Below are 14,496 nucleotides of genomic sequence, written 5' to 3' on the forward strand. Positions count from 1 at the left end.
GGTGTAAGTGTTTCATTCTCAAGAAAGGTGTTCGCTTGTCTAAATTTGAGGCTAGAGCTCATGAGGGCATATTTGTTGGTTATGCTACAAACTCTCATGCTTACCGTGTCCTCAACAAGTCCACCGGACTCATTGAGGAGACATGTAACGTGGAGTTTGACGAGAATAACGGCTCCCAAGTGGAGCAAAGTGGTACTTGTGATGTAGTGATGAAATTCCTCCCCAAGGCATAAGAAGAATGGGTGTTGGTCATATCCTACCCATTGAGGAACCCCTTGTGGCCGAAGGAGAAGGACAATGCTCCACTCAAGTGGAGCCATCACCAACCCAAGACCCACACGCTTCCGAAGAACAAAGTGAAAGACCTCAACCTTGTGAACAAGATCAAGGGAAAGATCAACCTCAAGATGGTGGTGAATCACCAAATGATACCCAAGGTCAAGTTCTCCCCTTCGAGCAAGTTCAAGATCAAGAGCAAGTTCAAGATCAAGAACAAGTTCAAGACGACGCTCAAGATGATCAAATAACCCCTCCTCTTTTCACATCCGAGGAGGAATTAGAGCGTCGTGCCGCGAAGATCGCTTCCAAGCTCACTACCAAAGGTCATCTCATGGAGAATGTGGTTGGAAGCCTAAGAAAGGGGGTAAGCACTCGTAGACAATTAGCAAACTATTGTGAACATCACGCGCTTGTCTTGTGTTGAACCCCAAAAGGTTTATGAGGCGCTCGAGGATCCGGATTGGCTCAATGCCATGCATGAAGAACTCAACAACTTCGAGCACAATCAAGTATGGAAGTTAGTGCCAAGACCGACCAGGAATCATAATGTCATTGGAACCAAGTGGATATTCAAGAATAAGCAAGATGCTCATGGGATCATTGTTCGCAACAGGGCTCGTTTGGTGGCACAAGGGTACTCCCAAGTCGAGGGTATCGACTATGGTGAAACCATTGCTCCCGTTGCTCGCCTTGAAACTATTTGTTTGTTGATTGCTTATGCTTCTCATCATAATTTCAAGCTACAACAAATAGATGTGAAGAGTGCTTTTCTTAATGGTCCCATTAATGAGTTGGTGTATGTCAAACAACCCCCAGGGTTCGAGGATCCCTATTTCCCCGATCATGTGTACCAACTCCACAAGGCGCTCTATGGCCTTAAACAAGCCCCACGTGCGTGGTATGAGCATCTTAAGGAGTTGTTACAAGATTGTGGGTTCGAAATCGGGAAAATTGACCCCTCTCTTTTTACTAAGAAGGTCAAAGGGGAGTTGTTTGTGTGCCAACTATATGTTGATGATATTATTTTTGGTTCCCCTAACAAAGCTTTTAATGAAGAATTTGCCGCTCTCATGACCTCAAAGTTCAAGATGTCTATGATGGGAGAGTTGAAGTTCTTTCTCGGGTTCGAAATCAAGCAAAGAAGAGAAGGAACCTTCATCAATCAAGCCAAATACACTCAAGACATGCTCAAGAGATTCAAGCTAACTGATGTCAAGCCGGCCTCTGCTCCAATGCCCGTCAAATGCCAACTTGACATTGATCCCAATGGTAAAGTGGTGGATCAAAAGGTATATCGCTCCATGATTGGATCCTTGCTTTACCTTTGTGCATCTAGACCGGATATCATGTTGTGTGTGGGAATTTGTGCATGGTTTCAAGCCGCACCTAAGGAAAGCCACTTTGTGGCGGTCAAGCGAATCTTTTGATATTTGGCTCATGCCCCAAACTTTGACTTATGGTACCCAAGAGGAGCCAACTTTGATCTTTTGGGCTATACAGATTCAGATTGGGCGAGAGACAAAGTGGATAGGAAGTTCACCTCCGGAGGGTGCCAATTGCTTAGTTGCTCTTTAGTGAGTTGGTCTTCTAAGAATCAAAGTTGTGTATCTCTCTCGTCCATCGAAGCGGAGTATGTGGCTGCTGGTAGTTGTTGTGCTCAACTCCTATGGATGAGGCAAACTTTGAAGGATTATGGTGTCACTTGTGACGAAGTGCCTCTTTGGTGTGACAATGAAAGTGCCATCAAGATCTCTCTCAACCCGGTGCAACACTTCAAGATGAAGCATATTGAGATTCGGTATCACTTCATCCGGGATCACATTAGGCGAAGGGAGATCAAGCTCAAGTATGTCAACACTCATGATAACCTTACAAATATTTTCACGAAGCCCTTGGACGAAGCAAGATTTCGCGAGTTAAGGCATGAGCTAAATATCATTGATTCGAGCAATGTGGTTTGAACCCTTGCACACCCCACCATACTCATCATGCTCTCTTGTCTAGGTGTAGGCATGGACATAGGGGGAGTGTTGGTCTCTCAGTGAACTCTTCCTCCCCCCATTATGCATAAATTGATCAACTCTTTCACATTAGCCATTGTTAATGGTACTTGTGCTTCAAAGACGAGTTTTGGTCATGGGCCCAAGGATAATTCTGCGCGATGCCATACCCTTTTAACTCAAACATAGGTGACTCCGGCCACCGCCCTTGAGCCTAGGTGTTTCTTTTTCCTTGTTGTGTGTTTCTTTTGCCTAGCTCTTTTCGGTCTCCTAGATGTTTGAATTCTCTAAAGAGTGGCTTTGCTTGTTTGCTTCTTGCACTCCTGAGAGTCTTCTTCATCATATTACAGTGTCTTCTTTCCATCCTAAGCCTCCTCATCCCAAGCCATCTTTTCCAAATGTACACAAGTTTGATCTCCCCTTGTGCTTGGGCTGTTGCAACCTGGCGGTACAACCGATGGTCAGACTAGTTCTACCGGTCTTCCCTTCTGTTGTACAGTCTCAGCGGTACTTCCAGTCCTGCATGAGCGGTTCTACCGCTCCTGCCTGTACCAGTATCTCTGACCGGTACTATCGGTGCTTAGACGCGGTACTACCGCTGCTTCTGGAGCAGAAGTACCGTTCTCAATCACCAGGTACCTATAGGAACGGTACTACCGCTCCTAGGAGCGGTACTACCGGTTGACATCTGGGGCTTATATAAAGGGAGCGGGCAGAAGGGGTATTTCTTTTCCCCTTTCATGCTCGTCCCTCCTCTTATCCCTTGCCGCCGGTTGCTTCGTCCTTCGCCCCAGAGCGCCCTCAGGCTCTCCGAATCAGTCGGCCCTTCACTGGATCCGCTCCATGGAGGCCGCCTCCTCTTCGATCTCTTCCATGGATACCGGTAATTCCCTGTTCTTCTCCTTCTTAGGGTTCCTCATTTTGAATCCATCTCTAGGGCATTGCTTGTATTCCCACATTTTTGGCCAAATGGTTGGTGGGACAGATCCGTATAGCCTCCTTCTGCTTCCTGTGCGTATGTAGAGATAGGAATATGGCATATAGATTCGAGAATGGGTGGTTCCCGTTCTTCCACTCGGCGGATTCGCTCCCAGCGGTACTACTGCTACTTGCGAGCGGTACTACCGCCCGGGCGGTACTACCGGTGGTCCAACCGGAACAACCGGTTTCTCTGAACCTATGTCCCCTGTTTCTCTTCTACCCACTTACATGAAACATATTCCTCTGATCTTGTGTACATTCCTCTCATCTTTGCTGGGGTTTCTGTGTGCTCTCTATGTGCGTCTGCAGGTGGTTCTAGTTCCTGTGCTGCTCGGAAGCCTCAAAACACCAAGAAGAGGTCCCGTAGGGACAAACCGTCCGATGACAACAAGGACTCTCATGAGGTGGTGATTCCTACCAAGACCACTCGTCGGGAGAAGTCTGCTGCTGCCAAGCAACATGTTGCGGTGCCCGTGCACAAATGGAAGATGTCGGACTGGCAAATGCTTCGTTTCCAGGATCCCTACACTGTTGCACCAAATCCCCGTTGGAACAACCCTCAGTTCCGGAATGATTTACAGATGAGGATTGTGTCACAAGTGTTCGAGCATCACAAGAACAAGTTCACTCGGATGTGGTCCATTAACATCGATCATTGGAGGGACCACCCCATTTACTTTGGAGAAGCTCTGGCAATCTGTGAAGTGTTTGATTTGATCAAGCTCATGACCGTGAACTGTAATTTCGATGTGCAGCTCGTCCATCAGTTCTATGCTACAGTCCACTTTGGCTCTGATGCGGAACGCCATCTCTCCTTTATGTGCCGTGATGAGTTCTTTCATGTCCCATGGAGCGCTTTCTGCAATGCTCTTGGTTATGAGGATACCGGGATTGAGGGTCTAGGTGGCATCCGTCCTCACGACCGTGCTCGCCCCATGGAAAAGGTGAAGCTTGCCCCTCTATACATCCCTGGACATGGTATTGTGGGCAAGTCCAATGATCTTTTGCCAGTCTATGACATTATGCATCGTGTGTTCCGTTGTGTGCTGCTTCCCAAGGTTGGGAATAAAGATGATATCTATGGTTATCTTGTGGATTTGCTTGTGGCCATGAAGACCAAGAGGGGATCTGGTGCCACGTTTGATGTCTCCAAGTGGCCATGGGAGGAGATGTACAATATGGTGTTGTACCGCAAGGTACCAATATATGCTCCTTTTGTGATGCAATTTCTGAGCACAGTTTGGGCAATCCGTAGGCCAGGCGAGCCTCTCACCACCCCTGACAACCTCATGGAGCATGAGGTCAAGCAGCTAAGGAAAAAAGAAGCATAAGACCCCTCGCTTTGCTTCAGGCAATCAGGAGGATGTATTTGCTACCTCGAACGACGAGGACTTTGAGCTAGAGCCTGGGGTCCAGCCCTCGTGGGTTGAGAAGCTGACTTCAAAGATCAAGAAGACCTTCTGCTTACAGACTCACATTCAGAAGAAGCTCTACAAGGCCCATGTTGCTGAGAAGATGGTGCATCGTAGGCAGATTCAGTTGATGAAGCACCTCAATGTGCCAGGTGTGCAGAGTGGCTCTGAGAAGTCTATCACTCCTGAGGACTCGTGGTGCATGGAAAACTGTCAGTCGTCTGATGAAGTGCCTGCCACTTCCTCTGTCCGTGTTCCTGAGGCAGCTACTGCAAGGTCTGAGGAGTCTGATGAGGCTCAGGATCTTGACGATGATATTGATGATGATGCGTCTGACAGCTCTGCGGCTACTGGCGAGGAGGACTACTAAGCTCTGGGGCGCTAGCTTCGCTCTTTTCCTTTTTGGTGTTTTGATGCCAAAGGGGGAGAGAGCTCCATTAGGTCATGGGAGTTGCATGGGTGGTTATTTGCAGTTGGTCCTTCTAGTTTATTTGCTTGCTCTTTCTAGTGCCCTTTGTTTTTAGTACTCCTTTGACTTATTATTTGTTGTGATCTCGTGCATGGTGTAAGACATGCGTCGTTCTATTTATCTATGCACTCTTCCTTCAGTAGAGTTTACTATATGTTGTTGGTAACCTTCCCTTGTCTGTACTGCTTTATGTTTATTGCGATTGTTTTGCTGTCTCCGGTTGGTCTCTAAAATCTAGGGGGAGCATTCCCTAGTGTGCGCACTTTTCATTCCAAAAGCAAACTCTAAATAGTGCTCACACTCAGGGGGAGCCCCTCCTTTATTTTTTAGAACTCTCGGACTAATCGTGTGGTTGTCATCATCCACCAAAAAGGGGGAGATTGTAAGGGCATCCTCTGCCTTAGGGTTTTGGTGATGATGACAACACACGTGGACTAATCATGCGCCATAGTTTTCTCAGGTACACTTTGCGTGGTGCTAGACGGTTAGGTTCCCTCTGTGCGCAAAAGATCGAAGACGGAGGTTCCGACGTTTTATTTCCTTTGATCGTAGGATATCCGTTCTATTAAGAGGGAATCCACATCGGAAGGTATTGGGTGAATCCTTCACGTACACATTCTCTGCACCCACCATATACCCTCCGTTCGAGGAGAGAGAGGTTCCCCATCCTCTATTTTGTGCAGTCCTGCTCTTGGCGGTTGTACCGCTTCTTTGAGTGGTTGTACCGCTGGCCAGTAGTTTCGGTCTTACCACCGCCCGTAGTACCGCTCTGGGGTGACTCCCTTCTGTACCGGGTGCGGTTGTAGACCGGTGGTGGAACGGTAGTTCCGGTTTTTCTTGATAAACCGGTACTACCGGTGTTCACGATGGTAGTACCGCCTCGGACCCCACTGCCCAGGAACTGCTGGCCCAGTGGTAGTTTCGGTCCAACCTTCGGTCCAACTACCGGCCTGAGGGGTTTACTTTCTGTATATGGCCCGGTAGTTGAGAGGTGGTTGGGGGTAGTTCCGTTTTGTTTCGATAAACTGGTACTACCGGGTGTGCCACCGGAAATTCCGCAACTATGCGTTCCTACACATAACGGTTGGATCTTGGGGGGCCTATTTAAGGAGGTACTTCTCCTACCTCCCACCTACCTCTTGTTGGGGAACGTTGCATAAAATAAAAAAATTCTACGTTCACCAAGATCAATCTATGAGTTCATCTAGCAACGAGAGAGACAGATGCATCTACATACCACTTGTAGATCGCGTGCGGAAGCGTTCAAGAGAACGGGGTTGAGGTAGTTGTTCTCGTCGTGATCCTATCACCGGAGATCCTAGCGCCGAACGAACGGCACCTCCGCGTTCAACACACGTACGGTCAGTGTGACGTCTCCTCCGTCTTGATCCAGCAAGGGGGAAGGAGAGGTTGATGAAGATCCAGCAGCACAACGGCGTGGTGGTGGATGCAGCAGGACTCCGGCAGGGCTTCGCCAAGTGACTGCGGGAGGAGGAAGAGGTGTAGCAGGGGGAGGGAGGCGCCAAGACTCAGGGTGCGGCTGCCCTCCCTCCCCCCTCCTTTATATAGGTCCCCAGGGGGGCGCCGGCCCTGGAGATGGGAATCTCCCAAGGGGGCGGTGGCCAGGGGGGTGGAGTGCCCCCCAAGGCAAGTGGTGCGCCCCCCCACCCTAGGGTTTCCAACCCTAGGCGCAGGGGGGCCAGGGGGGCGCACCAGCCCACTAGGGGCTGGTTCCCCTCCCACTTCAGCCCACGGGGCCCTTCAGGATAGGTGGCCCCACCCGATGGACCCCTGGGACCCTTCCGGTGGTCCCGGTACAATACCTGGTGACCCCGAAACTTTCCCGATGGCCGAAACAGCACTTCCTATATATAATTCTTTACCTCTGGACCATTCTGGAACTCCTCGTGACATCCGGGATCTCATCCGGGACTTCGAACAACATTCGGTTTGCTGCATACTCATATTCATACAACCCTAGCATCACCGAACCTTAAGTGTGTAGACCCTACGGGTTCGGGAGACATGCAGACATGACCGAGACGGCCCTCCGGTCAATAACCAACAGCGGGATCTGGATACCCATGTTGGCTCCCACATACTCCTCGATGATCTCATCGGATGAACCACGATGTCGAGGATTCAAGCAACCCCGTATACTATTCCCTTTGTCAGACGGTATGTTACTTGCCCGAGATTCGATCATCGGTATCCCAATACCTCGTTCAATCTCGTTGCCGGCAAGTCACTTTACTCGTACCGTAATGCATGATTCCGTGACCAGACACTTGGTCACTTTGAGCTCATTATGATGATGCACTACTGAGTGGGCCCAGTGATACCTCTCTGTAATACGGAGTGACAAATCCCAGTCTCGATCCGTGTTAACCCAACAGACACTTTTGGAGATACCTGTAGTGCACCTTTATAGTCACCCAGTTACGTTGTGACGTTTGGTACACCCAAAGCACTTCTACGGTATCCGGGAGTTACATGATCTCATGGTCTAAGGAAGAGATACTTGACATTGGAAAAGCTCTAGCAAAACGAACTACACGATCTTGTGCTATGCTTAGGATTGGGTCGTGTCCATCACATCATTCTCCTAATGATGTGATACCGTTATCAACGACATCCAATGTCCATAGTCAGGAAACCATGACTATTTGTTGATCAACGAGCTAGTCAACTAGAGGCTCACTAGGGACATGTTGTGGTCTAAGTATTCACACGTGTATTACGATTTCCGGATAATACAATTATAGCATGAATAAAAGACAACTATCATGAACAAAGAAATATAATAATAATCCTTTTATTATTGCCTCTAGGGCATATTTCCAACAGTCTCCCACTTGCACTAGAGTCAATAATCTAGTTACATTGTGATGAATCGAATGCCCATAGAGTTCTGGTGTTGATCATGTTTTGCTCGCGGAAGAGGTTTAGTCAACGGATCTGCGACATTCAGATCCGTATGTACTTTGCAAATTTCTATGTCTCCATCTTGAACATTTTCACGAATGGAGTTGAAGCGACGCTTGATGTGCTTGGTCTTCTTGTGAAACCTGGGTTCCTTGGCAAGTGCAATAGCTCCAATGTTGTCACAGAAGAGTTTGATCGGCCCCGACGCATTGGGTATGACTCCTAGGTCGGTGATGAAGTCCTTCACCCAAATTGCTTCATGCGCTGCCTCCGAGGCTGCCATGTACTCCGCTTCACATGTAGATCCCGCCACGACGCTCTGCTTGCAGATGCACCAGCTTACTGCCCCACCATTCAACATATACACGTATCCGGTTTGTGACTTAGAGTCATCCAGATCTATGTCGAAGCTAGCGTCGACGTAACCCTTTACGACGAGCTCTTCGTCACCTCCATAAACGAGAAACATGTCCTTTGTCCTTTTCAGGTACTTCAGGATATTCTTGACCGCTGTCCGGTGTTCCTTGCCGAGATTACTTTGGTACCTACCTACCAAACTTACGGTAAGGTTTACATCTGGTCTGGTACACGGCATGGCATACATAATAGATCCTATGGCTGAGGCATAGGGGATGACACTCATCTCTTCTTTATCTTCTACCATGGTCGGGCATTGAGCCGAGCTCAATCTCACACCTTGCAATACAGGCAAGAACCCTTTCTTGGACTGATCCATTTTGAACTTATTCAAAATCTTATCAAGGTATGTGCTTTGTGAAAGACCTATGAGGTGTCTCGATCTATCCCTATAGATCTTGATGCCTAATATGTAAGAAGCTTCTCCAAGGTCCTTCATTGAAAAACACTTATTCAAGTAGACCTTAATGCTGTCCAAGAATTCTATATCATTTCCCATCAAAAGTATGTCATCTACATATAATATCAGAAATGCTACAGAGCTCCCACTCACTTTCTTGTAAACGTAGGCTTCTCCATAAGTCTACATAAACCCAAACGCTTTGATCATTTCATCAAAGCGAATGTTCCAACTCCGAGATGCTTGCACCAGCCCATAAATGGATCGCTGGAGCTTGCATACTTTGTTAGCATTCTTAGGATCGACAAAACCTTCCGGCTGCATCATATACAGCTCTTCCTTAAGATAGCCGTTAAGGAATGCCGTTTTGACGTCCATATGCCATATCTCATAATCATAGTATGCGACAATTACTAACATGATTCGGACGGACTTCAGCTTCGCTACGGGAGAGAAAGTCTCATCGTAGTCAACCCCTTGAACTTGTCGATAACCCTTAGCAACAAGTCAAACTTTATAGATGGTGATATTTCCATCCGCGTCCGTCTTCTTCTTAAAGATCCATTTGTTTTCTATCGCTCGTCGATCATCGGGCAAGTCAGTCAAAGTCCATACTTTGTTTTCATACATGGATTCTATCTCGGATTGCATGGCTTCTAGCCATTTGTTGGAATCTGGGCCCGCCATCGCTTCTTCATAGTTCGAAGGTTCACCGTTGTCTAACAACATGATTTCCAGGACAGGGTTGCCATACCACTCTGGTGTGGAACGTGTCCTTGTGGACCTACGAAGTTCAGTAGCAACTTGATCCGAAGTACCTTGATCATCATCATTAATTTCCTCTCCAGTCGGTGTAGGCACCATAGGAACATTTTCCTGAGCGGCACCACTTTCCGGTTTAAGATGTAGTACTTCATCGAGTTCTACTTTCCTCCCACTTACTCCTTTCGAGAGAAACTCTTTTTCCAGAAAGGATCTGTTCTTGGCAACAAAGATCTTGCCTTCGGATCTAAGGTAGAAGGTATACCCAATGGTTTCCTTACGGTATCCTATGAAGACGCATTTTTCCGACTTGGGTTCGAGCTTTTCAGGTTGAAGTTTCTTGACATAAGCATCGCATCCCCAAACTTTTAGAAACGACAACTTAGGTTTCTTCCCAAAGCATAATTCATACGGTGTCGTCTCAATGGATTTAGACGGTGCCCTATTTAAAGTGAATGTAGCTGTCTCTAGAGCGTATCCCCAAAATGATAGCGGTAAATCGGTAAGAGACATCATAGATCGCACCATATCCAATAGAGTGCGATTACGACATTTGGACACACTGTTACGCTGAGGTGTTCCAGGCGGCGTGAGTTGTGAAACGATTCCACATTTTCTTAAGTGTGTACCAAATTCGTGACTTAAATATTCTCCTCCACGATCTGATCGTAAGAATTTTATCTTTCGGTCACGTTGATTCTCTACCTCATTCTGAAATTCCTTAAACTTTTCAGAGGTCTCATAATTGTGTTTCATCAAGTATACATACCCATATCTACTCAAGTCATCAGTGAGAGTGAGAACATAACGACATCCTCCGCGAGCCTCAACGCTCATTGGACCACACACATCAGTATGTATGTGTAACGCCCCGGATCCGATGCGCCAGGTGTTTGTCAGTTATTCACCGTCATTGCCATGTCATCTGCTTGCGTGTTGCATTTTATCATGTCATCATGTGCATTGCATTGCATACATGTTCGTCTCATGCATCCGAGCATTTTCCCCGTTGTCCGTTTTGCAATCCGGCACTCCTATGCCCTCCGGCATTTCCTTTTTGTCTCTCGTTGTGAGTGGGTATTAAACTTTCTCGAAATGGCCCGAGGTTTGCCAAGCGGCCTTGGTATAGCACCGGTAGACCGCTTGTCAAGTTTCGTGCCATTTGGAGGTCGTTTGATACTCCAACGGTTAACCGCGTAGCCCGAAACCCCCCTTTCTCTTTGCAGCCCAACACCCCTCCAAAGTGACCCAAAACCCATCCTAACCCCCTCCATGCTCTCAGTCATTCGATCACGATCATGTGGGCGATAACCTCTCCTCATTTGGGGTCTCCTAGCTCCCTCTACCTATATAAAGGCCCTTCCCTTCCATTTTTGCGGATGAAACCCTAGCCTAGCCTCCCTCTCGCCCGCCGGACATGTCCGTGCGCCGCCGGACATGTCCGCCGCCCCTAGCCACCTCACTCCGACCAACCAGCACCCGCCACGTCACCCTGCCGCCGCTCTCCTCCAACCGGCGCGCGCCACCTCATCCTCTCTCTCTCCACCCCGCCGCCAGGCCCGCCGGGGCCCATCGCGAGCCCGCCCCGGGCCGCCCGGGCCCGAGCCGCCCACCGCCGTGCCCCGCAACCCGCGCGTCCGCCGGACCCCTCCGCCGGTTGCCTTGCTCCGCCGCCGCGCCATGGCTCCGTCGCCGCGCCGTGGCCCGAGCTCCCCTCTCCGCCTCGCCGCCCCGCCGGCCGCGGAGCTCACCGCCGTCCCGGACCGCTCGCCCGCGCCCGCGCCTCCCCTCGACCCCGCCGTCATCTCGCCTCCCGCCGGCGCCCGCGCACTGCCCGAGCCGGCTGCCCAGCACCGCCCCGTGCTTCGATCCGGAGGGCATCGACCGGATCCGGCCGCCGCGCCACCCTTCTCCAGCGAGGTTGCTCCGGTCAACCTCGGTCACCGCGCTGTCCGGATCCAGATCCATTCTCAGAGGTTGACCCCGTTTTTCCACTAAGTCCCTGTTATTTGACATCATCATGCCATGTTCATCGCATCATACCTCCGCATACGTAGCTTCGTTTTGTGCGTGTAATATGTCAAATTGTTCGTCTCAACGGTTATTTCATTTCATTCCATTGTATCATATTCATTTGAGGTCATCTTGATGCCTGAATCTTTGTTGTAAGAGTTCTTCACAATGTTAGTTCCTGTTTCTTAACAGAACATGCTCATTTTATCATTTTTGCCATGTTTGATGTGTGCATCCTATGAGGTTGATGTCTGCATGTATTTTGAACTATGCCATGTCTTCTTTATAGAGGTGCTTACCATGTATTTTTGTGATCAATGTGGTGACTAGCACAAGCATGCAAACTAGGCCTCGTGATGTTGCTGATTTTAGTCCCTGTTCTGCTGTTATTTTTATGCCATGTAAACATGATGCTACAGAGAGATCCATGCATATTTTGAGATACTTTAGTAAGGATGTTTTGAACATATGGTTATGCTCAATCCATTCATGCCCCTGTTTGCAATTATGGAGTAGCCTAGCATGTCATTTTTCCTGGCAGATTGTTTACATATTATTCAATTTTGCCAAGGTTGTTGTAGTTGATCCTTGCATGCTATGAACTTGTTCTTGCCTTGGTTTATTTCATAAACACGTCTTATTGCTGATTCTATGCTTATCTTGTCATGCAATGTCTTGTGGTGAGTGAATCGAGCTTGTTAAGTAGGGTACTTGCTGTTGCTGTTTTGCTAGGCTGAATCTGTTATTTCGTGATGCTATGTAAACCTGCTGCTACAAGTCATTCTATGCATAATATGGAGATGTTCACTAAGGGTGTTTTGTTATACATGTTATGCTCTATCCATCCATGCCCCTGGTTGCAATTATAGCCTGATGTAGCTTGTTGTAATCTTGCTCCAAAGTTGCTAAATAATGTTGTTGTTAGCCTATTAACATTAAGTTCAGTTGTTGCCATGATTGTTGCTAGTGATCCATGCACCCTATGAACTTGCCATTGCCATGCTTAGCTCCACAAACATGTCTTCTTACTGTTGGGTACCTTCTCATGCCATGTATTGATCTGTGGTGGGTGGTACAATCTCACCAACATGCCTTCTTATTGTTGTTCCTGCCATGTTTGAATCTGTAATATAACTTGCTATGTTTACATGGGTGTCATCATATCTTCTGATCCTTTTTGACTCATGGTCAGTAAGGGACTTTTGTTCTGTGCATTTAGTAGTATCATGCCATGCCTTTGTTTGCCATGATAAGTTCCTGTAACATGTTGTTTGATAGCTCTAGATATTTCAACCTGATGTTATTTTCTGCAAAGTCTGAACTGTTATTGTTTGCAATCTTGCCATGTGTGTTTGAGCATGTTCTAGTGATTTCTGGAGATAGCTCAGTGTTCATGTTTTATTATGCTTTACCTGTACATCATGTCCATGCCTTTTGTTTTCATATTGTGGTACTGTAGCATGTTGCTTTGATGCTTGCAATATGCCTAGTTGTTGTTTTGGACAGCTTGTCCTTATAACTTGTTTCATGTGTGCGTGTTGAACCGTTGCTCCGTTTTGAGTGTGCTCTATATGAAACTTGCTTAGTTTTGCATGTATTTTCATATTATCATGTTGCATCCTTGTTTTGAGGTGTTTGCTTGATGTTTGTATGCATTTTGCATCCATGTCATGTTTGACTTGTTTTGCTCATATCTTCTAGGCCGTAGCTCCGAATTAAATGAACTTTATATGCAACTTGACTAGAATATCGTGTAGATCATCTTGATGCATCTTAACTTGCTGTTTAACAACTTGAACATAAGGTTTATTCAGATCTGGACCAACTTCGAAATTTGCATATGAGGACTTACCGGAATTGTTATATGTTGTTCCCGGCCTCATTTAAACTTGCCTTGATGTGTTGCTCTTGTTTGCATCATCTCTTGCCATGAGTAGCCTCATCTAGATTTGTCATGCATCATGCTTGTTGTGCATCATGTCATGTTCATGTGTGGTGTGTTTACCTTGTTGTGTGCTTCTTCTCGATAGTTCCTGTTTCGTTGCGATCGTGAGGATTCGTCGTCTACGCTTGGTTCGGCTTCATCCGTATGTCTTATTCATGGACTTGTTCTTCTTCCTAGCGGGATTTAAGGCAAGATGACCGCTACCCTGGATCTCACTACTATCATTGCTATGCTAGTTGCTTCGTTCTATCGCTTTGCTGCGCTACCTATCACCTGTTTATCAAGCCTCCCATATTGCCATGAACCTCTAACCTTTGACACCTTTCCTATGCAAACCATTGCTTGTCTATGTTACCGCTTTGCTCAGCCCCTCTTATAGCGTTCTTAGTTGCAGGTGAAGTTGAAGATTGCCCCATGATGGACAGGATTATGTTGGGATATCACAATATCTCTTATATTATTATTAATGCATATATATACTTGGTAAAGGGTGGAAGGCTCGGCCTTATGCCTGGTGTTTTGTTCCACTCTTGCCGCCCCTAGTTTCCGTCATACCGGTGTTATGTTCCCGAATTTTACGTTCCTTACGCGGTTGGGTGATTTATGGGACCCCCTTGACAGTTTGCTTTGAATAAAACTCCTCCAGCAAAGCCCAACATTGGTTTTACCATTTGCCTCACCACCACCTACTTTTCCCTTGGGAGTCGCTCTCTCGAGGGTCATCTTTATTATAGCCCCCCCCGGGCCAGTGCTTGTCTAAGTGTTGGTCCGAAACAAATCCACTTGCAGCGCCACCTCGGGGAAACTCGAGGTCTGGTTTTAGTTGTACGTAGTGTTCATCCGGTGTTGCCCTGAGAACGAGATACGTGCAGCTCGTATCGGGATTGTCGGCG

Source organism: Triticum aestivum, chromosome 5B (genome assembly GCF_018294505.1).
Source record: "Triticum aestivum cultivar Chinese Spring chromosome 5B, IWGSC CS RefSeq v2.1, whole genome shotgun sequence".
NCBI lineage: Eukaryota > Viridiplantae > Streptophyta > Magnoliopsida > Poales > Poaceae > Triticum > Triticum aestivum.